This window comes from Rhynchophorus ferrugineus, unplaced genomic scaffold (assembly GCF_030347505.1).
Source record: "Rhynchophorus ferrugineus isolate W39M unplaced genomic scaffold, kcgeb_rfMv2 rfM10, whole genome shotgun sequence".
NCBI classification, from domain to species: domain Eukaryota; kingdom Metazoa; phylum Arthropoda; class Insecta; order Coleoptera; family Curculionidae; genus Rhynchophorus; species Rhynchophorus ferrugineus.
In genome coordinates, this window is record NW_027472589.1 from 15,097,043 (window position 1) to 15,124,866 (window position 27,824).

Genomic DNA, 27,824 nt, shown 5'->3' on the forward strand with positions numbered 1-27,824 from the left:
ATATATATATATATAATATATATATATATTAATAATTTCATTGTTATCTTTATAATTATTAATATTATAATAATTACCAAGTATTTGTTAATGATTCATTTATAATCTGACAATATTAGTCCTAATATTTCTATTCTGTAATTTTACAAATTACTGACCTTTATTTCTGAAATTACTGATAATATGTTGAATCTGATGTTTTTTTCACATTGTGAGTAAGAATTATCCAAAAAGTTTACCTAATAATTTAGACTATAGAGTAAAACAAAATACAACACTTTCCTTTTATTTTGGTTATGTTTTATTTGACGATATAGGGTTGGGTCGGAATATAATATTTGAAAATGTAATGAAAATCTGGTCATTAAAATGTTAATTTTAAGAGAATCGATAGGATTTATAAGCCCGAAGATACACATCATAAATTAGGTTAACAAAATAAATATATCAAAATCTTTGTTTTTATTTGTCTCCTCATACTTCTTCATAAGTTCAGGGTTATAGAAAATTTGTAGTATTTCGACTCTTTTATGTTCATTTAATCCCACTTGATATTGTTTATTCGCTGATTATGGATACCCTTTAGCGCTAGTTCATGAATTAGTGTATTTGTGTTGGTATATTTAAATCATATTGATATTGGATTTTTTTGTGCAACAACAGTTGTGCTAATTCCTGAAACTTCTTTCTTGACATAATGTATCCAGGAAATTACAGTTAAAAATAAATGTTATTATGTTATAATTACTTTTAATATTTCCGCGGGTGTTATAAGTGCTTATTTATTTTTCCGTATTTGAATCAGCACTGAGTTCTTAAAATAACTTTTAATGTTTGTGATAGAGTATCAGCTCCTTTAACGAAGAGTAGAACGGTAGTAGAAGTACAAAAAGGCGCTTAATCTATAACCATTTATCTTAATTCTATTTCTATTTTTTATTTATTAAAGCAATTTAGTAAATTAGTACTAACAAGCTATTCTACAATAGACACTTTGGGTACAAAACTAATGCCATTATTTTTTATGTGCACTGAGTTTTACTAATAATTTGATCAAATGGTTTTACTTCCCTTGATCTTCTAATTCAGCCATCATTACTTAGGAGCTGGAGAACCTCAACATTGATGTGCTCCATCAGCACATCAGCTCCATAGCTTCTGTTCATGTCTTTGAATATAGTCCTTAATAACATCATCGACAGTGTCTAACTTCAGGTCCTTATGAAGATTGTCATTGCGAATATAACATGGAGCATCAACAATACCTCGAAGTACCTTGTTTTGGACCTTTGTATGCTATTTCTATTACTTTTAACACTACAGGCCCATACTGGTTTCAAGACATGTTGATAAAGCAAAAAGTTTATTATATGCTGATAGGGCTGAATATAGTAGCTTAAGCTCTTCACATTTTTTCTTAACATGTGGGATTCAACTGAGTTTAATATCAAAGGTCATGTGGATATATTTATGCTATATTTCTATAGTGGTTGATTCATATATACTGGCTTGTGCTTGATTCTTTTTTTGGTGAAATCTACACTCATTTATTGTGATTCGTTTTAATATACCATTTTTTTACCCACCATTACATATTGGTAATAACTTTTTGTAACTTTTTGTTTTCGGTTGATTTAGTGTTGTTATCTTCAATGGCTAGGGTTGCAGTTAAATTTATAAATGTAGCAATAACATTTTCATTGAATATAGGCAAGTACCGAGCGTACATTAGATAAAGGACTGGTTTCAATATATTTCCCTGAGGCTCTCCAGCTTCCATTTTCCTCAAGTTATAATAGGGTCTTCTTGTCTTCTGTAATATCGATCAGTTATATATGATTCTAAAATATTTGAATATTGAAGCATTTTAATTTTATAGTTGAAACCCTTATGCCTAATTTTATCGAAGGCTTGAGCATCATCTAAAAATATTGCAGAACAAATTTGACTTTCTTTTAGTGATTATTCTATAGATCGGTGTTTGTGTGAACCTCAACTATCAATCGTGCAATGCTGTTTCTTGAAATAACATTAATGATCTGATGTAATCTGTTTATATTGATTCTATTCAATTCTATTTATCTAATCCAATTCGAATTCTGTCAAATTCTATTTCTATTTATAAAATAAACTTTAAAAGAAGTATTATTTCGATAAAGGTGAGGTAATTTCTGTGGTAATTAAAGGTTTCTGGCACGATCGGGATACGATTTAAACGAAGACCGACAACAAGACGATATTTTAAAAGGTTATTCCCTGTTTGTCTCTTCTGAAATTTCATAGTAGGCGCTTCGCGAGGGCCCCATAAATTATGGCCCGTCTAAAAACGGTTTTCCAGAAATAGAACTTCTTTTGTTTACGGTTCGAACAGATGTCGTCGGTGTTGTGGTACAGGGCGCGCGAGAAGTGTTTTAACGGACTGGTAAATTATATCTCGAACCTTATTGCCACATTTTCGGCGGGGCACGTCTAGAATACGGAGAAATGGCCTAGATAATAAATTTAACTTTGCTGGTTTTTTAAAGCGAATCTGGAGACGTAAAATATTACATTGAAATATTTCTCGGAACCCTGGTTGTTAAATAAGTTGGTGAAAATGAGAAACGAATATAAAGGACGGATTTTTAGTTGTAAGCATAATTTTATTTTCTCGTTTTTTTTTTAACTAGTACACTGATTCCAACGATACTACGATGTATAAATCGCTATAGTGCTTTTCCAAAAAATTTGCTCAAAAAACTCCTTTTTCACTATTTTTTTTAAATATGGGTACCAAAAGGTATTGAGCTAAATATGGCAAATAACATGTCAATTGAAAAGGCTTACATAGTAATACACATTTTTTGGCAAAATTAAAAATTTAAGGGTGATATACTGATTATAGTGACCCTCCAACTTTTCGATACCATTTTTGTAGTATGGTTTGCCCTTTGCTTTAAGATAGGCCTCAGTTTCGGCGATTACCTCATCATACGACGAAAACTTCTTCCCAGCGAGCATTCTTTTGAGATCTGAGAACAGGAAATAATCGCTGGGGATCAAATATGGAGAATACGGTGGGTGAGGAAGTAATTGGAAGTTTTCACTGACTTGTGACACGGTGCATTGTCTTGGTGAAGCAGCACTATTTTTTTCTTCAAATGCGGCCTTTTTTACTGATCCTTCCTTTTTCAAGGCAGTTAATGAAAATTATTCCATGCGCATCTCAATATACAGACGCCATAACCTTGCCAGCCGACTGTTGCGTTTTCCCACGCTTTAGAGCGGGTTTATCGTGTGCAGACCACTCGGATGACTGTCGATTGTACTTCGGAGTGAAATGATGGAGGCATGTTTCATCGATTGTCACATATCGGTGCAAAAACTCGGGTTTATTACGCTTGATCATCTTCAAACACTGCTGCGAATCATCAACTCATCGTTGTTTTTGGTGAAGAGTGAGCTCGCGCCACACCCACTTTTCATAGGGCTTTCTATTACCCAAATACTCGTCAATGATATGATATAGACGTTCAGTTGATATTTTTAGAGTGTCTGCTATTTCATTCATTTTCAATTTACGGTCATTCAAAATCATTTTGTGGATTTTTGTAATGTTTTCGTCGGTAACAACCTCTCTTGGCCTCTTCGGTGCTCATTTCACCACGTCTAAACATAGCATATCAATCCTTGATGGTTGATTTTCCTGGGGCAGTGTCCGGAAACTTGGCATCAAACCAAGTTTTTGCTTCAACTGTATTTTTTCCCTTCAAAAAGCAATATTTTATCAACACGCCAAATTCCTTTTTATCCGTTTTTTTTTCACAACAACAAAATTTGCTTCACTCAAAATGCTATAATTCACAAACTAATGATCCGGCAGCTGTCAAATTTATACACGCATCTTTTGAGGTCTAGGGCTAACTAAAAAACATATGGATTTAATTCTAGTAGCGCCGTCTATGTGTCAGGCCGAGGACTTTTCAATTAACCTCTTAAGGTAAATTTTCAAACAATTCATGTTTTAATTTGCTGATTTTAGTAATATTTCTTGAGCTGTTAGTCATGTTCGTTATAATGATGGATAATGCAAGTTTTCTTTTGTAACAGGGGTGTTTCAAAAAACACTCTTGAGGCGTTTTTTAACAGTATGATACTACATCCATGACTACAAGAAAAGTTAAAAACGGTATTTTATAGCCCAAAAATTATTATTTATATTTGTTTTTGTCTAGCTTTTTGGGGAATAAGTAATTCAGATCAAGAAGAAGAAACCAAAATTAATTTGTCTTTTGTTTATATGGACTCCAAATTTTGTTACGACATAATGCCATTAATTTGACTACTGTAATAAAGAAAAATTAGACCTTTAGAATAAAATCTAAAATAATTATTCGGATAATTATTTATATCATCGTGTGTTCCAGCCATTGAAACACTTGTTGAATTCGATGCTGCGAAAAAGGTTTTTAATTTTAAGGATTAGCCAGTGATCTGACGGGACTAAATTAAGTAAATCAAGCGGTTTCGAATTAACTTGAGTTGATATTTTGATTTGACACCTTGTCGCGATGAAAAAATATGAATTGGCGCATTGATGTGTGAATGTGTGCTATTGTGAGGTTAAGTTAATTCTTGATGTTATCTTTCCTGTTTTTCCTTCTATGATAATTTATAACAGGTGGTATTTGTTGTTGTTACTAAGTACTGAACTTAGCATCGCTAAAGTGACTGGAAATTATCATTTAAATTTGAAAATATTCTAGTTTACCTGTGTTTAATAATTCAATTCCTGCTGTTATAAAAACTTTGTTTGTTCATAAAAATTATTGTCGACGTTCAACTAGTGTCAAAGTAAGACTTGGAAAATTCAATAGTGTAACGAATCTATGTAAGAACGAGAACATTTTCCATTGGGAACCATATAGCGGATTGTAATTAGTAATGATACATGCTTACATGAGTTTGACATGGAAGCCACTTAACAAGTTTCGATAAAGCGTATTCAAACTGAGTCGAAATTGAAATACCACTGGAAATCTGACCAAAACCTAAGATGCTGTTCATTATTTTCCTTGATTATTGCATTGTTGTGTATTAAGAACTCTTGCCAGAAGTCCAGATTAATAGAAAAAGCTATCTAAATATTATGCGCTATTTAGGAGAGCAAATTCCTCAAGAAAAATAGATTATTGATTGAAAGACAACCATCATTCTACAAATTCGTTATATCTTGTATTAAAAGGCTATCACTGTAAACAAGTCTCTGACCAATGCAATAAGCACTATTGGACAATTGTCGTATGCGTCTGGTATTTCCTTCCTGCCAATTAATATTTTTATTCAGAGCTTAAATTACTATTTTAAGGTATCTGTTTTCAGTCGATACAAGACGTAAAAGATAACTGGAGGTGAGAACTGAAGGAAATTTTGGATAATTATTTTAAAAATGTTTTGATAATGGGGATTATTCATTGTTATAAGTATACTCTCATATGTTTATTACAACTCTTAATAAATACCAATTTTTATCCTTTAGATTTTTCGATTAAAAATGGTTAGTCGTAGTATTCATGTAAATATTACAGACAGCTATTGTTTACTTGATACTGCTCGAACGATACGTATAACACAGTTAATATTTTCATTCCATTAATATCAGTAATGTCATAATCACTATTTAAGTCCTTATCTGTTTTTCACATCTTCCATCAGTCTCAGTAGCATTTTTATAGAGTTTTTTTATTAATCTCATAGGTCAACAATCTTCCGGTGGGCAAAAAGTATTATAATATGATTTCCGTTATATAATATAACCATCCTAACATGTAGAAGATTACTTCAGTAAGTGATCTGCTGTGCAATTTATAATCTAAATCTTATTCTCGATACTAATCTAACTTATTTTAAGGTCTATCCTAACTTATTCTAAAGACTATTTTAACTTATTCTAGAGATTATTAAATCTCACTTTATATGTCTATTAACCAGTTCATATGGTAGTTTGCGTTTGAGCCTACGCACTACACTGTAATCGCGCACATTTAACTGTCTGGTGAGTACATTGGGATGCACTAAGGGCGCTGAATCAGTTTGTTGGAGATGTAATATGGAGCATCGACGATGACTCGCAACAGTACTAAGTATTGACTTATGCAGCAAAACCTTGTTATCTAATATAGGTCTAATAGCAATACATTTGGTTTAGTTTAACCCCAAGCTGTTTGCGTTTTGTTTGTTTCCATGTCAAGCGTCGATCAAAATTCATTCCCAGATGGTTAACGTTGCTTGCTTGCGTTGCGTTAACGTTGTAACGCTAAGTTCATGATTATTCAATTTTACTAAGGGACAAGTTCTTCTAAGGGTCAATGCCATATTGGTAGATTTTGTCCCATTTGCTTTGATATGCCACGTATTCAACCACAATTCGGCTTTGTTAAGATGAAGTTGAAGGTTTCTTGTGACTGATATTGGATCCTGATGTGATAATAAAACTGCTGTGTCGTTAGCATATGTTGCAACAGTAGTGTTTCTTGAGGTTGGTAGATCGGCCGTATACAATGGATATAACAATGGACCAAGAACACATCCCAACCCCTGACCCGAATATATTGGGTGTGGATCAGTATACTGTCACTCTGTTTGACAATAACATGTATATCTGTGAGGTATGATTTCAGCACTTGAAAGTGCGTATGGGACAAAAGATTTTTCAATTTAACATGCAGTCCAGTGTGCCACACCTTGTCGATCTATAGGGTTTTAGCATAATATTAATCTAAATATTTCCCACTCATCTCAGATAACATCTGGATAATTATTTGCCACTGTTAAACCGCTTGTCAATGCTTATGGTTTAGTTCATCCTAACAATATTCAAACGTTCTATATCGACCAAATTAATGTAACACTTACTATGAATTTTCAAAGGAATGCATTTCTATCTTTTCTTCGAAACCTATAGCAGACCGACATCTATAAATCCTCCACCCAACTGTCTGCGATTTGAAATCATCTGATTTTGTCTTAAACAATGATAGTATACTTGTATTCATCAGGCCCATCCAAATTGAATTTCTTTTAGTCCGAAAATATTACATTACGCCACTTTTTTACCTAACATATATTCTTCAGCAAATCGTTCTATTGTATGTTTTTCAGTTAAAGGTGGTTTTTCTAAAACTTACTGTCTTCTTAAATGTCTGATATCATGTAGGAGACGTTGAACATTTCATACATTTGTTCTTACGCCAGCTGAAGGACCAATTTCGTTCGCTGCTAACATAAAACTTGAAACAACTTGCAAAATTGCTTGTATATCATTTATGACCCATCGTCGGCCTCTGTATTTTTCACATTATTTTAATTTTCTGGTCTTCTTAAATAATTCATGATGTTTTTTCTAGATCTGTTTATTATATTTGCTATTTCTGGCACATTACATTTTTGTTCATTCGGAATATGGATAATATTAATTTCACTTGTACGAAGCTTCTTCCGCCAGGCGGATTAAAAAGTAAACTAGTATTTTAAAGATGTTACCTTGAAATACGCATGACATTCAGAAAATAAGAACAACACTTAATAATTGATTCCTGAACAAGTGCAAACTGCATGCGTGCTATAGTTTTGTCGCGTGGATACCTCAACTAACCGTCATTATTATCTAAATCTAAAAGCTAAACATTTATTTTGATTAGGAGTTTTAATGAAAACTGTTTATTGTCCTAAAGTTTTGTCGTCGGGATTATTATTTAGAAAGTGTCCTATTTTGAATGCTATACAATAATTTGTGGACAAATAAAAACATGTTGTGTTTGGTTGACAATTTCTTGATATATTTTCGACACAATTATCGATATTGTTAACTTAACTGAGTAAACTTTATTTACTCAATTAACTAAATTAGACAAAGAGCCATTCGCGTCCCCTATTTTTTCGATGACGGAACGACGGTCGTCGAAACCCCACATCCCGCGTCCCAGATAACAATTTCGGTCGAAATTTATCAGACAATGTCGTTCGGACGAAAGGCGCACGAAAAACGGAACCGGCAGGCTATCTCCGGTCGCACATGGCGAACGTCCTGGATATTTCCATGAGATCTGGATGATTTATGTCGGGCTTCCTTTCCGGCGTCGCCTCGGGATACACGGCTGACCGAGAACGGGCCTTGTTTGCGGCCAGTATACGAATTATGGGCCGTGATGCGGCGTACGATGATGAACCACCGATCCAGAGGACGGACCGGTCAGATTCCGGGTCACTTCGGACCCGAAAGGTGTCGAAAGGGAGGTCTGGTGTTTATTAGAGAATGTTTACGTAAACTGAATTTCCATTACGAGGGTTTTCTGCCATATATACAGGTTGCCCAATAAGCTTTGTCGTTTAATTAAAGGATATTATAGTTTCGAATATATCTTGTGAATTCATCGAATGAATTTGTGAAATGATTTACTTAACTAAATAATTCACTAGTTAATAGTGTTGGGAACTATAGATTGAAATTGACTATCGCCTATTTTTATATTGACTGCTTTTCACTATCGACTGTTTCAGTTGCTAATTTTGGTTCGACTGATTTTACTACTTTTTACCAGTGACTTTTTCTGTCGACTGTTTTCGGTCCGACTGATTTTGTTACTATTTACTATCGACTGTTTCAGTCGTATACTTTTAGTTACTATTTTTGGTTCTACTTGTTTCATTCAACTGATTTTTAACGTTCTGGTTCTGTCGTCCTAGCCGCGACCTTGACAAAAAAGTACCCAATTTATGCTTACATAGACTTATATGTAATATATGTGGTTTTATGATTTTTTTGGTAGTATGCTTGTAAATAACAATATATTATATATTAATATAGCAGCATTTTGGAACGATATTTTTCAAGATATTTAATGTAATAAGGTAAAAAGATTAAAATTGGGAATGATAAATAGTAAAATATTTTGACTGTTATTATGGTAATAATAATAGATAATATTTCGATTACTCTCTCAATTTTTCTTAGAAAATATTTCCGTTCAATAACAAATAAAGCATTTACATCATTTTATTCAGATTATTTTTAATTATTGTCATGGATTAGTTTTTTTATATGATTAGTTATATGTTTAATTTTGTAGGTTTTTTTTATTTTCATTTATATCAATTATCTTCGTCCTTTCCTCTTTCACAATTTATACAGGAAAACATCTTGAAAACAACGATTTACAAGACTTATTGGGTGGAACCCCAGCTGAAATTCTCAGATAACTTTCAAACATCTTACAGTTGATCATTTATTTTTTACTCATGGAAAAATCCGAATGGAAGAAAAATGGGAAAATACGAATTGACTTAAAATACCATTTAGGACCGTTTCATCATCGCTATATCGTTGCTCACTAGGCAAAATAGAAGAGTTATAAGCGACTGGCAATGAAAAGTGTTCCAACTGTGAATTTGTCTAGAACAGTCATTCATATCGTTACAATAGCGGAATTTCATGCCATAAAGTATTACTGTATAATATGCAGACTGTAAGTTGTTCCATTTGTTTAGACGGGTTTATAGTTGCGAAAAAATGGCCAGCAAAATCATTCTCTTACAGAAAGAGTTGTGAAGAGTGTAATAAGGTATGCCTACCGTATTCAGCGTATTTATCAGACACATACGCCTTAAATGAAATGCTTAAACGAATCGATGACTGGACCGGTATCAAACCAATATCGACATGGTATCGTCGTGTCAGCAAAAGATGAAAAAAAAAGTGGATAATGACTTGATTAATATATATTGTATATATTGATTATGAGATTCCCATAAGTTGTATTATAATTCACAGATTTTCGCGTTTATTTTTTGAGTTTTAAAAGAAGGTGCCTTGTCTTGATAAAAAAGATATTCTTTGTATACAAATGAATTTTTCTTACAAATTTTTACATTTAGTTATCTCAAAAAACGTTTTAGTATCAAATTTTAGTAAACAACTATACTACATTAAAGCGTTAGAAACAATTCGTACTTAAATTGCATGTTTTGTTAAATATATGTTTGAGCGGTCTTCTAAAGTAATCTATTTGTCGAATTTAAACCAAGAGCCACCAACAAGAAGCTCGGCGGATACTACTACACGGAGAAAAACGCCATAGTTTATCTTCTGGATTCATGATCATCTGAATAAATTTGAATTGAAAACAGTTTCTTGATAGATAAGAATAAAGTCATACAACAAATGATTAAACAAATTAAACAAGTGCTAAACAACGGCCAGTTCGATAATAAATATGACTTAAAAGCAATCTTATAACTTTTTTTATAGTTTTTGATATACGAAATCTACTGTATACGCATCAGACTAATTTGATTTTTCTTTGGTTTTATTTCAGATCAAAGTTTTTCAACACGGCTGCTATTGACGACTAAAGTAAACTTCTAACTCAAGTAAGTAAGAATATTTTTCATATAAACTTATTATTCAAGTTTTATCTATATGTATTTATTAATTTTTATCATGGATCGGCGTAATTATCACATTTTGAACGTGTATTATATTGTTCTAATTATACTTTTACTTACAGCTATTTTGTTGTTTGTTAATTTTGATATTCATATCTAGAATTTACTACGTATAGCTATGGTTGTTTTTATATTCATATTTTGCTTATTAGTTTCCTATATTGCATAATCCAATATTCACTTAGGTTTTTGTGAATGATTGTGCATGTTTTAAAGAAGATTTCTAATGTTCATGTTTTATCTGTATTTATCATTTGCTTTTCAATTTTCATATTTACATTTGTTCGTTTTTTTAGTTATTTATAATAGTGTATAGAATATTAATTCATACGTAAGTAAGTTTCAACTCTTCAAATATATTATTAGGAGGAACACACAATTATTTACACAATCTGCGTTATATTTTCTGTTCTGTTCTACTACTTTTATATATAACATTTTGTTTGTGTTTTATACAGTGTGTTCTTAATTTATATCATGTAATGTTATTTATATTTATATTGGTGCAATACTTATATTTATAATTTATTTATGTCCATTCTTACAGGTTTCTTCATATTTCTAGCTATGTTTATTTTTTATATTTATATTTATATTTAGCTTATTAACTTTATTTATATTTATTTTTAATTTTTATTCATCTATTTAGCATTTTCATGATTCAGCGTTCACTTAAGCCTTTGCCCATTTTATTCGGACTATACGATAATCATTCAAAAATTCTTCATATAATATGTAATTTTTTCTTTTAAGGTAATAACTTGGCAGTTGAAATTTAAGCACTTTGTGTACTGACATCCACTATTCTTGATATTTTACTTCCACGAGGGTCATTTATATGATCACGAGAGGTGTTCTTCATTTCCCATAGTTAAAAATTGTTCTTTGCCCAAAAAAATTTATTTCAATTGATAACTATATATATATATATATATATATATATATATATATATATATATATATATATATATATATAATTACCATTCGAAATCTACATGTGCATGCTTTAAAGAAGATTTCTAATGTTCATGTTTTATCTGTATTTATCATTTGCTTTTTAATTTTTATATTTACATTTGTTTTTTTTTTTAGTTATTTATAATAGTGTATAGAATATTAATTCATGCGTAAGTAAGATTCAACTCTTCAAATATATTATTAGGAGGAACACACAATTATTTACACAACCTGCTTTATATTTTCTGTTCTGTTCTACTACTTTTATATATAACATTTTGTTTGTTTGTGTTTTATACAGTGTGTTCTTAATTTATATCAAGTAATGTTATTTATATTTATATTTGTGCAATACTTATATTTATAATTTATTTATGTCTGTTCTTACAGGTTTCTTCATATTTCTAGCTATGATTATTTTTTATATTTATATTTATATTTTGCTTATTAACTTTATTTATATTTATTTTTTAATTTTTATTCATCTATTTAGCATTTTCATAATTCAGCGTTCGCTTAAGCCTTTGCCCATTTTATTAGGACTATACGATAATCATCCAAAAATTTTTCATATAATATGTTATTTTTTCTTTTAAGGTAATAACTTGCCGGTTGAAATTTAAGCACTTTGTGTACTGACATCCACTATTCTTGATATTTTACTTCCACGAGGGTTATTTATATGATCACGAAAGGTGTTCTTCATTTCCCATAGTTAAAAATTGTTCTTTGCCAAAAAAATATCTATTTCAATTGTTAACTATATATATATATATATATATATATATATATATATATATATATATATATATATATATATATATATATAATATTTTATGATATGTGACTTACTGCCAAGACAGCAACATAATTTGTTAAATATTAGTTGTTGGAATTATTGATTGATATTGATATTTTACAAAAATTAGTGTTACACGTTTCTTTTCTTCCCTCCAATAATATATTCTTCGCTGAATTATTATTAAGCGCCGATTTTGTTGGATATTAGTATGCTATTTTTGTGAGGACTTATATTTTTCTATTGTAGGATAAATAAAGTAGAGGGTTCTCTTCGCTTAAGAGGGTTTTTCAAAATTTAAGTTATTTTCGGAGAAATAGCTGTGTGTAGTAACTCGGCATTTAAAAACGAAACTTTAGAAGCGATTTTCACGAAACTACTTTTTTCGAAACGGTTAAACTTTACTGAAAACTAATATTTAGATATTTAGGTTTATTCAAATAGTCGTAATTTGGAAAAAATAATTTTTAGTAATGAAAATATGATTTAGAAATCGATGTTTTCAAATTTCTAGAGTAGAATAGCTCCTTAATGAAATTATTTTAAAAACTGCATTGAACTAAACTATATATAACCGACATATGTTTTAAGCAGCTTAAATATTTAATAGCATTACCAACACTATTACTCATATAGTGGATTGAATCAAGTTCTACACGAAACTCATCACTCCTCGAGCATCTAAAACGGACCGATGCGCCTCGTTCATTTAGCGTTATCGATGGAACGATTATTCTATTTACAAAATAAATCATTCAATCAGTACGAAATGTTCCCGCGGTCACCGACTGATATCTCTGGCGTGCGACAACGTGACTGGACAATAACAAAAAAATCGATATTATTGAAAAAATTGGCGCCGGCTCTTATCACCGCCGATAACAAGTGCTTAAATAATTTAATTAACTCCACGCATATTTCTTAATATCTTATATCACACTGCGTGGTACGTATGCAGCTTCTAGGTTCCTCATTAACAATTTTAATTAGGAACACACATAATACAGTACCGTGTAAACTGACGAAAAAAACGTTGATATCAAACACATAACATAACAATTACATTAATATTACAATGATTTAAACTTTTTTCAGAGACATTGAACCATTTTTTTTGTTGGAACTCATAATTTAATAGTAAGTACACAAAAAAAAATTGACAAACATTTTTAAAACTTCAAAAATACTGTATATAAACAACCTACATGGAATTTGTAGAATCATTATCTATATTAAAATTTTATCAAGAGAATACAAGGCTTGAAACTAATAAATATTAAAACTTTGGACTACTACAGATTGTGATTCATTATAAAAATGTTTCTCTGAATGTTTATTGATTGATATTGTTGAAGTATATTTCATAGAGCCGTGGAGTAGAAGGAATCTGCGAACTAAATATCTTTGGACTATTGGTTCAACCTATTACGCCTATATTTATAGTCAAAATCGATGGATGATGGATAAATAAGCCGTGAATGGACACATCATAGCGTCAATTTGTCCAGTGCTATTTGAAAAGAAACCTGGATGCTGTATTGAACAATTTCCGTTTTTCAAGATATGAAAATGAAAGAAGAAACTGTCCAAGAAGAAACCCAAGACAGCTCAAAAGATTATGAGACAGGTTAAGAAGGCTTCAATTCAAGATGCTCCAGAACTTCAAAAACAGAGACCGGATGCTAGGCTGAGAAATGGTTTAATTTTAAAGAAGTTTTTAACAACGAAAATGTTTTGTCAACACGAATTGAATTACTGAGACGTATGATGAGGCAGTAAAAACGTGAAGATTCTGTTGAATGGAGAGAACAAAAGACAAACAGATTAATTCATTGAGAAATATATCGTGTAATGGGTGTTTGGACTGAAGAGAAATGCAGATGGAGACCAATAAGCTCTTGTCGTTTTTCCTATAAAACCTTAATTCCTTCACTCTAAAAATGTTCTAAATTTTCTAAAAAGAAATTCAGTCAATTAACGCAGATCCCAAATATGGAACTTCGGTCTAGATATCAATACCAATCTGGATACAGTTTGGATTTTGGTCAGATTGGTCTTATTTACTAGCTTACGACCATTACTTAATGGAGCTTTAAGCTTTATCTTAAGATACTTAGCGTTGTTGGTGATAATATTATACGTTAATATATGATTGAATGTGAATTTACTGTATACTGGTTTACTCTTGTTAAGTTTTGTTCTTCATATCTGGGTCAGTTTCTTTATATTGTTGCTTGTGTGTTGCAGTGTTGAGAGTGTGTGATAGTGTTCTTCTTCTCTATTATTTCTACTAGCACTGATATCGCAATGTTTTCAGCAAATGTAGTCTGGAAATTGTAATTTTCCTTTTGTACAGAGTAGATAAAAATTGTTCTCAATACACCGTCTTGTGATATAATTGTCTTAAATAATTTTATTGTTAATATCCTCAGTCATACTACTTGTTCAAGCCTTGTACTACCTCCAAAAGTATAGTTGAGCACACTTTTTGCGCTTCGTAGGCTTTTTTAATGATCTCTAATTCGATGTTTATTTACTTATGTAATGCTGATTCTAATTAGTATTTGATTAATTCCATATATATATTTGTGAATCTTTCTGGCAACATTTAGGTTTAGACCATATATTTAGACATTATTCACAAAAATGGCGATGCTTAAGATTCGTAATTTTTAAAATATAACAGTGATCTAATATTTTAACATATCTTTCCATTTTGAACTACTATCATTAGTGGTTCAAGTTTCAAATCTGTTGAGTTTACAATAAATATTTGCTATGATAATTATTACATGCGTGATATGTAAAAAATCACTTCATTAAGTGATATCCGGTGTAAAGTATCTTATTCTAAATCTTACTCTAAAGTCTATACATTTACATTATTGAGATAGGATAATGTTAAACATTTTAGCTTAAGCACTTTACTATCAGGTCGCAAATTTAGCTGGCTAGGAAGCGCATTGGGGTACACTCTCTTAAATTACATAAAACATTTATAAGATACATATTTTGAATTACACCTCTTATTATAAAGGGATATCGCGCTGTATTACTTTATAAGATACATAGTATGGAGCAACAATAATGGCACATAACACCAGAACCGTTGAATGACAGCTACACTAGACTTGTTAAACAGTACTCCATAACTCAATTTCGTATGACTACATAGGTCTAAGTATTCATCTCTACTATTACTTCATGATATCATATATTTGCAAGCGATTATCCATGTAGTATTTCCAAGTTAGTTTTCGGTCCAGATGCATGCCAAGGTATATATCCTCAGTCTGGAGACCTTGACAATGACAAAGGCATGTTTTTATATGCAGAGTAAAAGCTACATGTGTAGATGTTTTTTCATTTGCTTTGATTCACCATGCTCTCAGCCACAGATGTATTTTATTGCGGCATATGTGGAAGTTCTGAGGTTGGTTGATATTATTGATGATTTATCGTCTTGTGTTTTGTATAACTATATATTTTGGCATTTAAAATTTAGGCATTAAAGTTCTTACTAACATGTTAGACTAAACATCAACTGGAAACTAATAGTATAGAAACTCTAAGGTCTTTGACCGTGATTTTAAACCTACGATATGTTCAGATAGATACTCTCCACTTAACGCTTGGAATTTACTGATCCGAGAATTCCCCTTGTTAGATCCACCGGCTTGATGGACTTGGACTTTGCGTATTAATGATATTTGTAAACTTTACGTCTCGGTCTTGCGAAATTACCGAGGACCTACTACCCAATAACGATCCCGGCCAGGCCGTAGTGCTCGTCGGAATTCCCAATCGGATTCCCGGCATAATTCGATGAGTTTCCGTTCCTCATGATAATTAATCAAGATCGCGGGTCTTTGTTTAAGGGATTTCGCCACCCGTCCCGCGTTCCTTCGACCTGTCCACCCCCGCCCTCGTATATTCCTGCCAGCGCACCACCTCGTCTATCCGGTCGTCGAAGGCGCACTTTTTAATCCTATTACGTCTCGTTTGCAGTCTGGCTGTTTGCTCTAATCAGATATGGTGTATGTCCAGGTTATATCGAAGTTTTATTTTACACCTGGGGATCTTGTTCGATATCACGGAGAGCTCGTAGGTGTTGATCGTTAACTTTCTGATTTCCGAGGTTGCCGTAACATATTTATCGTGCTCGTTTATTTTCTCAAACGATGATTGGTTAATTGGAATTTATGTAAAAAAAGATAAAAACTAGAGTGAACGGGTATTATACAGAACGATTAAAAAAAATGTTGGATGAGTTTGTTTATGGGGATGCTTAATGCCTGTGTAATCTTCTATGTTAACACTTTTCTTTTATTGCCAAATATATGTTTCGAAGAGAAAACATTTCAACCACCTAGTTCAAGACATGAAAACACGACCTATTGGTAGTAAATACTTGATGTATAGGCTTTTAGTAATTAAGTCATCCATTACTTTTGTTACTTTGGTCGTTTTTTTAAAGATTTTATTAATTTACTTAATTTTTACTTATCTTTCATAAACTGGTACGTAGTAACGAATATACCAACATAATAATTGTTAATCAATTACAATCATATAGTTAGTTTCATTTTAACTGCTGCATATATTCATTACTTCATTTATGTATTCATATATCTCACCTAAAGTGTATATTGCAAAAACAATTAATTAGCCAGGTTGATTAAAAGAACAATTTCTTTACTTAAACTTTAAAAAAAACTGCCTTGTTCTTTCATTCATTCATTCATTTCGTTCATCTTTCACTTGCTTTTTAGTGCTTTCGTTTATCTACTGGTTTATAATTTGTGTGGTGTCCCACGTGGGAACTAACAACCCACCAACTAATAAGAAATAACATTCTATGAAGCTATTTTATAATTGTTAATATACTTACAAACAAACAAACACAAATTAATATATTTATTTTTAGCAGTATTCGGTTAATGCTTTGTTAAGAAATGCATTTACTAACGAAACTTGAAATGAATCGTTAATACCAGTAAAATTTACAGAAAAATCTTAAAAACGTTTGGAATTACCTGTAGTTCAATGATGTACTGTATCTCCAAAACTATACCAATTACTATCGGTCTTTAGAACAATTTTTTTGTTTACCAAAAACCGATTTCGTAAATCTAAATATTTAAACATATATATCACACAGTTTCATAAAAATAAGGTCTTTTAGTGGTAAATACTTGAGGTGTAGGTTTTTAGTTTTTAAGTTCTATATGTTTGGTTATTGATTCATTTTGTTACCATAGAACAACGTATTAGATATTCGGTCAAATATTTTTTAAAGGTTTTATTAATTTAGTTGAAATGTTTGCTGATCTTTCATAATCTGGTACATAGCTGTTATAACGAATGTACTAATAATAATTGTTAATATTACAATTATTTGATAATTTAAAGGTGTTTCTAGGTCTTCATTCAAGTTACCAATACGTACCTTACCAGTAACTATGATAGATAACATTGGTATAGCTACGATTTTTGAAACCAAAATAACAACATTTAAACCTTTTGTTCAATTAAGTGCAGTAGGTGGAGGTGTGATTATTCATCCCAATTTCACATACGTTGCCGTCCAATCTTTCTCCTCTTGCTCCTTACTTCTCAGATTTTTTTTAAATCCCTTGCATCCCCTATGCGCATTAAGTGTCCCCACCAACTGAGTTGTCTCCGTGCTATTTACTCTTCCACTAATTCAATATTAAGGTATTTATTTTTAATGCATTGCATTTTGCTTTTATTCATCTTTACTAATACCTACTCATAATTGATTGTTATATTTGGTATGTATATTTCTTTCTACACTTTCATTTTCGCTTTTATTGGTATTTGGGTTTTGTTATAGTGAAGTACAAATTCATGGTTTTTCTAACATGAGCATTCATTTCCTTCTTCTGGCTTCTATTTACTTCGATTTCTATGCCCAGATATATACTTGTTCTAATTTTACATTTTATCAATGTTTGTTTTGGATATTTATTTTTTCTGCCTCTCACCATCGCAATGTCTTTCGTTTTGCTTTTATTTATTATCATTGGTATTCTTTTAATGTATTTTCTTGTACGTATGTATGCATTGTCTTGGTGAAGCAGCGCTTTATTTTTCTTCAAATGCGGCCGTTTTTCGGCGATTTCGTTCTTATAAACGGCCCAATAACGCTAAGTAAGAGTCGCTGTTGATGGTCCTTCCCTTTTCAAGATAGTCAATGAAAATTATTCCATGCGCAACCCAAAATACAGACATAACTTTGTCAGCCGACTATTGTCGTTTTCCCACGCTTTGGAGCGGGTTCATTGTGTGCAGTCCATTCGGATGACTGTCGATTGGACTTCAGAGTGAAATGATGGAGCCATGTTTCAACCATTGTCATATATCAACGCAAAAACTCGGGTTTATTACGCTTGATCATCTTCAAACACTGCTCCGAATCATCAACTCGTCGTTGTTTTTAGACAAAAGTGAGCTCGCGCGGCACACACTTTGCACAGAGCTTTCGCATACCCAAATATTCGTGAATGATATGATGTACACGTTCAGTTGATATCTTTAGAGTGTCTGCTATTTCATTTAGTTTCAATTTACGGTCATTCAAAACCATTTTGTGGATTTTTTAAATGTTTTCGTCGGTAGCAACCTCTTTTGGGCGTCCACTGCGTTCACCGTCTTCGGTGCTCATTTCACCACGTCTAATCTTAGCATACCAATCCTTGATGGTTGATTTTCCTGGGGCAGTGTCCAAAAACTCGGCATCAAGCCAAGTTTTTGCTTAAAGTGTATTTTTCCCTTCAAAAAGCAATATTTTATCAATACGCGAAATTACTTTTTATCAATTTTTTTTGCAATAACAAAAGTTGCTTCACTCAAAATTCTATAATTCACAAACTACTGATCCGACAGCTGTCAAATTTATTTTTTATGCATTGCATTTTGCTTTTATTCTTCTTTACTAATACCTACTCATAATTGATTGTTATATTTGATAAGTATATTTCTTTCTACACTTTCATTTTCGCTTTTATTGGTATTTGGGTTTTGTTATAGTGAAGTTCAAATTCATGGTTTTTCATTTCCTTCTTCTGGCTTCTATTTACTCCAGTTTCTATGCCCAGATATATACTTGTTCTAATTTTACATTTTATCAATGTTTATTTTGGATATTTATTTTTTCTGCCTCTCACCATCGCAATGTCTTTCGTTTTGCTTTTATTTATTATCATTGGTATTCTTTTAATGTAATATTTCATAGTTTTATATTTAAGTTTTGCATAAGTGTTCTTATCTGTCATTCGTATTTTTTTTCTACATAATTGTATAACCTATGTAGGTTAGTTTTTTAAATTTGGTATTCCTTTATTATTTTTTCCTTTAATATTAAAACAGAGTTGGGCTTAAACTTCCACCTTATTTTAGTCCTGTTAGGGCTTTTATTAGGGCTTATTTATGCAGTAGTATATTAATTTCAATATGTTGTTAGATCTTTATTCAGATTTATGTAGCACAAATCATGATATGTTATATTGTAGCTTTTTTACGCTTTATTTCACACTTCAATAACACACTGAACTTGCTACTTAACAACGTAATATATTTCTCTAACAAATATATCTATGTAGAAGGGTTATAATGTTATGAACTACTCTAATATTAGTAACTACGAAAGTATTCAACAGCAAAAGTTCAACTCATTTCAGTTGATAACTTTTCATCAACCGCTTCGGAAAATATTATGTATAAAATATATAAAGTATAATAAATAAAATAATATATATGTTTTCAAAATACAAATAGGAAATATTAATAAACATACGAGGGCACAATATACAATAATTTTTAACTTTTTAATTGCTCTATTACATAATGCTATTTATTGTACATACCATATTAAGAATGCCATAAGATTAAACCGAGAATTGTATCCAGTGATAACTGTTTAAAATGAACTGTTTTTCTTCTTCAATTGTTACCGTATTTAACCTTAGGCTTGTTTTTATAGAAAACTAATAACTATCTTAATATAACGACTAATTATTTAATGAAACAAGTACATTCTCAAGCAGTGCAACAGAAAGAACTATGTGGACACAAAATATAAAAGGAAGAGGATTTATGGGTATATGCAAGCTACCTCAAAAGCAGAGTTACTTTAGAACATTATTTCTTCATAAAATACAAAACATCACTGCTCTATCCGACCATATACCACTATGTAAAAAATCAAATCGTTAACAATGACAGATTTATCAAATGTTAGATTCAGCCGAATACAAGGATGTTTACGAAGAAGAAAAAACTTTTTAATCATCTGAAATACTGCTAACCAAGGAATGTTGCTTATTATGAATAAAACTAAAGTTCTTCTTAGAAAATAATTTACATAAAATATATTGGGACCCGACATGAGCTAACAGAGTTTGTCCTCTCTGGTTAACTACAACAGATAATATTTTTTATTATTCAGTTATATTTTATAATTAAGTCACCCAAAATTAAATGATATTTTGATCATTTTAACTTGATTTTAATATACTATCACTGAAATTTAACCCATTTTACGTTATTCCCTCGCCTAGTTCCGTTTCCAGAGTCATTATTTATATCCACTTTGCACATCATGAAGGAAAACTCCATAGTCAACATAAACTCTCAACTAACCACGTTACTGATAAAAATCGTATTGGTTTCCACTCACACTCTGCGACTAGGTACCAAATTTTAATTTAAATTTAAACAAGGAATCTTATTATCCTCAATTTGAATTGCTAATATGGCATCGAGCCTGTTACAGCTGTACGCCCGAGGGGAGCTTCAGGACTCGATGTCGATTTTAATTTAAGAGCTTGGCTATTTCGCCATCGATCCTCAAGAAAACTGTGTATAAAGTTGCTCGATAACGAACAAGTTTTAAAGAGATTCGGATATGACCCATCGGCTTGAAGTATCAGCGGGCCAAGTAATTAGGAAAAAATGCCTGCAACCATATTAATTTATTCATCAGCAAGAGTTCTTCAGACAAAGATAGAACTCTATCATTAAAATTTACTTTTTATGTTTTGTGTCACTTTGCTGAGGTGCCTATTGTTTCCAAGCTCTACATATCGCACCTCGCCATGAGTGACGCCACAATTCAAAACAACTTTTTAGTAGCGGTGGGAACTATCGACTGAAAACAATCGAAACAGTCACTGGGTCGACTGTTTTTTTCAATTCGTTATATCAAACGAAGATGTACGAATGCTTTGCTGTATAGATTGTGATAGATGGAAGGACGGAGATAATTGTTTGGATCAGTTAATATTATATGTGCTTATATTCTCCAACGGAAGTATAAGCGAAACGGAAGTGTATAAATTCCTTCACGTACTGACATTAAAAAGAAAAGGAAAAAAAAATACTGAACACTATTGACATGCAATTAATCATTTTCTTTTAAGTAGAATTACTTTTATATTTGAATGTTCTGTGAATCTGTAAATAGGAATGGAATTTTTTCATGAAATGGAATAACACCCCACAAATGTTCATCGTATTTTAATATGTTAATTGCTATTTTTAGATAATATACTATAATAAATATAGATAATAGAATAGAACTTAAAGAAAACCTAAAAACTAAAGATGTACAATAACCATAAATAATAAATAAAAATTAAACATATTCTTGATCATAGAGAAACACTAATCCATGACATAATTAAAAATGATCTAAAGAAAACTATGATGAGTGATAAATAATGCTTTATTTATTATTGAACGGAAATATTTTTTAACAAAAATTGAAAGAGTTAGATCGATACCAAAAGCAAATAAAAAATATTACTTATTATTGCCATAAAAACAGTCAAAAGTATTTTACTGATTCACGATATTAATAATTTTAACCCTATTACATTAACAAGCTTGCAAAATATCGGTCCAAAAATATACCGCTATATTAATATACAATATATTGTTATTTACAACCAGACTAACAAAAAATCATAAAACTATATACATTACTGAAACAGTCACTAGTGAAAAGTAGTAAAATCAGTCGAACCAAAAATAGCGACTGAAACAGTCGATAGTAAAAAGTAGTCAATTACTAAATAGACGATAGTACATTTCAGTCGACATTTGCCAACGCTACATTTAAGTATAATTAAAACAAACTATATAAAGTCCGTAAAATTATTATGCAAATTATGTATATTCCTGAAGAGAGTTTGTAAAATAGTAAGGTAAAGTGTCACTATTCAGGAAAATCCGATCAACATTTTGATGACAACTTCTTTCAATGTTTAAATTAGTAGTAATATTAGTACTTGGTTGATAAATTAAAATAATTATAATGAGTATTAATTTTTTTATTAACCAACTAAATATTCAAAATATATTATAATTAAATGTAATTAACGTCAAAACATTTCAAGTTGACTTCGCTATTTTTAGTTCTAATATTTCAAAATCTTAGCATCTCTTATATTAGGTGCAGCATTTAATAATTAATTCATAAAAAGGTTTACAAATCCTACGAATGTAGTTTGCTTTGACGAGGTATTTCTTCCACTTACAGGAACATTGCTTTCGTCTGCTGAAAATCAACCAACTTTATCCATGTCTTCATCTTTGAATGTTTTTACAAATATTACTGTTGACTCACTTTTTATCTTAATTACCTTTATGGTGCTTATTTCAATTCTTAACTTAGTGTTTCAGTAGCTTCTTTCTCTGAGCAGTTGGGTTCTTATTCTGATGTTGATTAATGTTCTTTGCTAGATCGTGTACATACTTTTTTTTACACCGTAGCGGGAATCAAAATAAAAATAAATGGTTGTTCGTCATTCTCATCACGTGAATGTCTTATTGAATCTTTTTAATCTTGAAATGAAAGCTTAAATCTTAATATAATTTTCTCATTAAAAATAAAAATAAAAATATAATAGTAGTAAGGCCATTATATTCCTTGAGTCACCCTTTTTGCAAAGAACCGTTTCTATGCTGATCAATGTTTACTCTTTAGTAATCATCTTGCTTTTCAACCGCTGTTTTTAGTTGTGTCTTAATAGCTGAAGGTCAATTATTATTTCTTATCTTCATCTATAGCAACAGAAACATCATATACGTGTTCTGAATCCGAATCGTTACCAATCTTGAATCTGACGTCGAGACAAACTGCTCGAATAAAAATATAAGAAGGGAAGACTCCCCTAGAAGGGGCCCATTAAAAAGAAGAAAATTAAAATAAATCCGGTTCTTTCCAAAAAAAAGAGCCCAGAAGTAAATCTTAATATATATAAATGCTTGTTGTAAGTGAGTGCTGGTTGTATGCTAAGTTGCTGTTACATAAGCAAATTTTAAAACCACTATGGATCTATGCAATACAGTTATAAGCTCTTCAGAACAAAATCTGAAGAGGTATTATACTCAAAAAAAAACAAGAAAATAGCGAAGAGACATGAGGGTAGGCTCCTCTCTCATGCTAATATTAAATAATTACAGTACTAGGCAATACTCGAGCAGGATATAACAGGTCAATTGAAAAGTCCCCCTTTTGAGATGTGAGAACAAATCGCTGGGGGGCAGATTTGGAGAATACGTGGGATGAGGAAGCAATTCGAAGCCCAATTCATGAATGTTTGCCATAGTTTTCACTGACTAGTGATACGGTGCATTGTATTGGTGAGGCAGTACTTTCTTTTTCTTCAAATGCGGCCGTTTTTCGGCGATTTCGTTCTTATAAACGGCCCAATAACGCTATGTAAGAGTCGCTGTTGATGGTCCTTCCCATTTCAAGATAGTCAATGAAAATTATTCCATGCGCAACCCAAAATACAGACGCCATAACCTTGCCAGCCGACTATTGTCGTTTGCCACCGCTTTGGAGTCCACCGGGTTCATCGTGTGCAGTCCATTCGGATGACTGTCGATTGGACTTCAGAGTCAAATGATGGAGCCATGTTTCAACAATTGTCATATATCAACGCAAAAACTCGGGTTTATTACGCTTGATCATCTTCAAACACTGCTTCGAGTCATCAACTCGTCGTCGTTTTTAGACAAAAGTGAGCTCGCGCGGCACACACTTTGCATCTTTAGAGTGTCTGCTATTTCATTTAGTGTCAATTTACGGTCATTCAAAATCATTGTGTGGATTTTTTAAATGTTTTCGTCGGTAACAACCTCTTTTGGGCGTCCACTTGGTTCGCCATCTTTGGTGCTCATTTCACCACGTCTAAATTTAGCATACCAATCCTTGATGGTTGATTTTCCTGGCAATATTTCAAAAAGCAATATTTTATCAATACGCGAAATTCCTTTTTATCAATTTTTTTTGCAATAACAAAAGTTGCTTCACTCAAAATGCTATAATTTACAAACTATTGATCCGACAGCTGTCAAATATATACACGCATATTTTGAGGGTTAACGCTAACCGAAAAACATATGTATTTAATTCTAGTAGCTCCATTTACGTGTCAGGCCGGGGACTTTCCAATTGACCTGTTAGGTTCAAAGGAATCAAACTGTATAATCTGTAATGCATTGAAGTGTATTTAGTAGTGAATGTCAATTAAGACGATGCTATAATAATACCAATCCTTTTAAGCTTTTCGTTGGGCCGGGTTACTAGAATCACCTAATGGTTAATTTTTGGAAGAGGAGGTTGAAAGATCAACTTCAAAAAAGCGGTAGATAGTCTTTTCACATATATCTTCTATCCATAGAGAATAATCTGGAGTGTCATTAAAAGATGAGTGCAGCTGTGCGTCTGTGTTTGGTTGAGAAGTAGGCATTCTCCTCAAAATGCCTTATCATATAAGAATATATATCATATCTAGAAGAGATTACTTCTTTGACAATAACTTTTAATTATGTTATTCCAATTGTTAAATATTTGTCTATATTTATACAGTTTCAGTATCAAATAAATACATTCTTCTTCGTACATTTTTCATTTTAAAAATCAAAAACTAAATGATAATACATTTATTTCATATAAATTGACATAATCAAATAAACGACTTCACATTTCACTGGGAAAATCGTCGTAATTTCCGGTATTTCTAGTTAAACATGTATTTTAACGCAAATACACACAAAGCCCGAATGAATATTTGATATTTTCCCGAACAAAACTCGACCGATTCAAATTGATCCCATCAGGAGAATTTTCCCGGACCATTTTTACGTCTCTGGCGTCCATTTCTCATCGACTACGACTCATTTAATTTGATCCGAAAACGTACTGAATCAAATAAGATGTCGGATGATGTTTTCCTGATAACTTGGGAGAGATTTGGAGAAGCTATTGAAGATTGAATAAGTGTTAATGGTAGTCGTTTACCAGTTAAGTATTAGTTTATATTAATTAAGTTAATAACATAACGTTTTTTATACATATATAAGTATTTAAAAATAGATATTTATTATTACGAGGACATATTTTATTCATTACGTTAAATGTTGTTATTTCACAGTTCATTTTGCAATATTTACGGAAGATACGAAATATTTTAAATACAAACATATACATATATATATATATATATATATATATATATATATATATATATATATATATATATGTATATATATATATATATATATATATATATATTTGAGTATATAATCTTTGAGTTAATAATCTTATTTTTTTTGCTAACACCTTCCTAGTAGTCCTTGTAGCCGCAGTCAACTGTCTCCATTGCCTCTAGTTGCATTAGCAAGGAAATAAATCAGATCCTACCCCAGGTCACAAAAATGTAATTTTACTACAACATAACAACACTGAACATGATGTGACTTAACACGATAAATAAACAACACAAAAATTGTACAAGTGTAAGTGATAATACTCATTGCACATTGTACCTTTAAATGTATTCTTTATTCCTATTAACAACTTTTATTCAGATCGATACAGTCAGACTTATCTATAGAATAGTCAAATGAACAGTTCTAATGAACGGTTCTGAATGATTCAAAAGAAAGAAGCAAGTTTTGTATGTTATTTGTATACTATACGTTATATTTTGGATGATAGAAATATTTTTTTTGAGAACTCTGTAATGTCCTAATGTTATAAGGGTTAACCTTACTTCTTTATCCGTAATTTGTATTCGTAGTACGTGTGAGGAGTGTCCAGACAGCAATTTAACCAAGTAATAGCTTGATAGATTCGAAAGAAGAGTATCGACTCGAAAATACCATCTTAAAAGATGACCAAAGAATTGTATTATACTGAGGAAACCGACGAAATTTTAAGTAAGTTCAAGAGTGTTTATGTGAGATTAATCGCAAATAGACGCTAGTATATTAATCTAGTTAATCTACTATTTTTGTGCCTGTACCCAAGTTGCAATGAACTTTGTTTTATAAGATTCAATTAATGCAAGAATGAAATCAGCAGACTCTGAATTGAGATAAAATTTTGCAAAGGTAATGTTCGACGCCTTCACTGACTAAAAATAACTTTACTCACTAAATATTTCACTCACAAATGATGGGCAGGACTGGCTTGTGGCGATGAAGGTTTTTTTGAAGTCTTACTATCTTGTGCCAACGAATGTGAAGTGTCAAACAGCCTACGTAAATTCAGAGCAGTATGTGCCTATGCTGCATATATCTAGCTTATATATATATATATATATATATATATATATATATATATATAAAGAGGGAGGGGGCAATATCTGTCTTCCAAAGGAATCGAAATTGATTTCAGCACTTATTTTAATGAGAACACATTAACAGCAATGTATACTTCAAAAAATTTCTTCAATTTTCAAAAAAAACTTCTATATGTTAACAAACGGCTTTAATTTACCCCAAAAAGGATCATATTTATACATCTAATATAATCATTTTAAAACCATAATAAATTACCAATCATTAAAAATAGTTCAATTTTAAAGCACCCTCAATTTTAAATTAATTTATGCATGGATATTGGCAGACCATCTTCGATAATTATGTAAAAAAACATGTCGTCAAGCACGACAGGCGGTGTAAGTTTCAGGACACTCCTGTTCGATTATTATAACCATCGCTTATGGACGGAAATTTCAAGACCTATTCCCCAGCACGAAACAACATTTTAACCCTTTCAGAGTAAATTGATATTGCTGGTGGCCAAGCCTTTACTAGTTCAACAGCCTCGTGATATATACACATACACCGTCATCGTTTGCCTATCGCTAACAAGACCATTTTTGGCTTACGCCTATCTTACGAGGGTTCCGGTTCGATATAAATCGTGGAAAATCTACTGGAAATATAAAGCACGTTTCTGAGGGGTGGAGGAACAGACTCCGTCCGTTAGTTCTGTTTTTCTTTTTCATATTTAACCACGAACGATTGCTCCGGCTAAGTCTTGGTTTATGGTCGGTTATAAATTGCCGACGGTATTTCAGGAACGTTTATTGGACTCTAAATGGTTTATTCATACAGTGTAACTGTAAAAATATTTGCAGAAACCACCAAAGAAATCTTATTTGAAGCTCACATATTTGGACGTATAAAATATAAAATAAATATCAGCAAATGAATGTGTAGTTATTAAATATTTATTGAAGTTAAAGTTGTTTATAATATA

General features: G+C 31.4%; 2 protein-coding genes across 5 annotated transcripts in view; one reads left to right on the forward strand and one right to left on the reverse strand.

Annotated features, from left to right (window-relative positions):
* Positions 1 to 27,824, reverse strand: part of miple1 (midkine and pleiotrophin 1) — a 210,927-nt gene that overhangs the window by 152,914 nt on the left and 30,189 nt on the right. The gene's annotated exons all lie outside the window — the stretch shown is intronic.
* The window catches only part of LOC143204166 (uncharacterized), a 243,729-nt gene continuing 226,293 nt past the window's right edge, over positions 10,389 to 27,824 (forward strand). The window contains exon 1 of the mRNA XM_076416642.1: positions 10,389 to 10,407. The gene's annotated coding sequence lies outside the window, so the exon portion shown is untranslated. The remainder of the gene's footprint in view (positions 10,408 to 27,824) is intronic.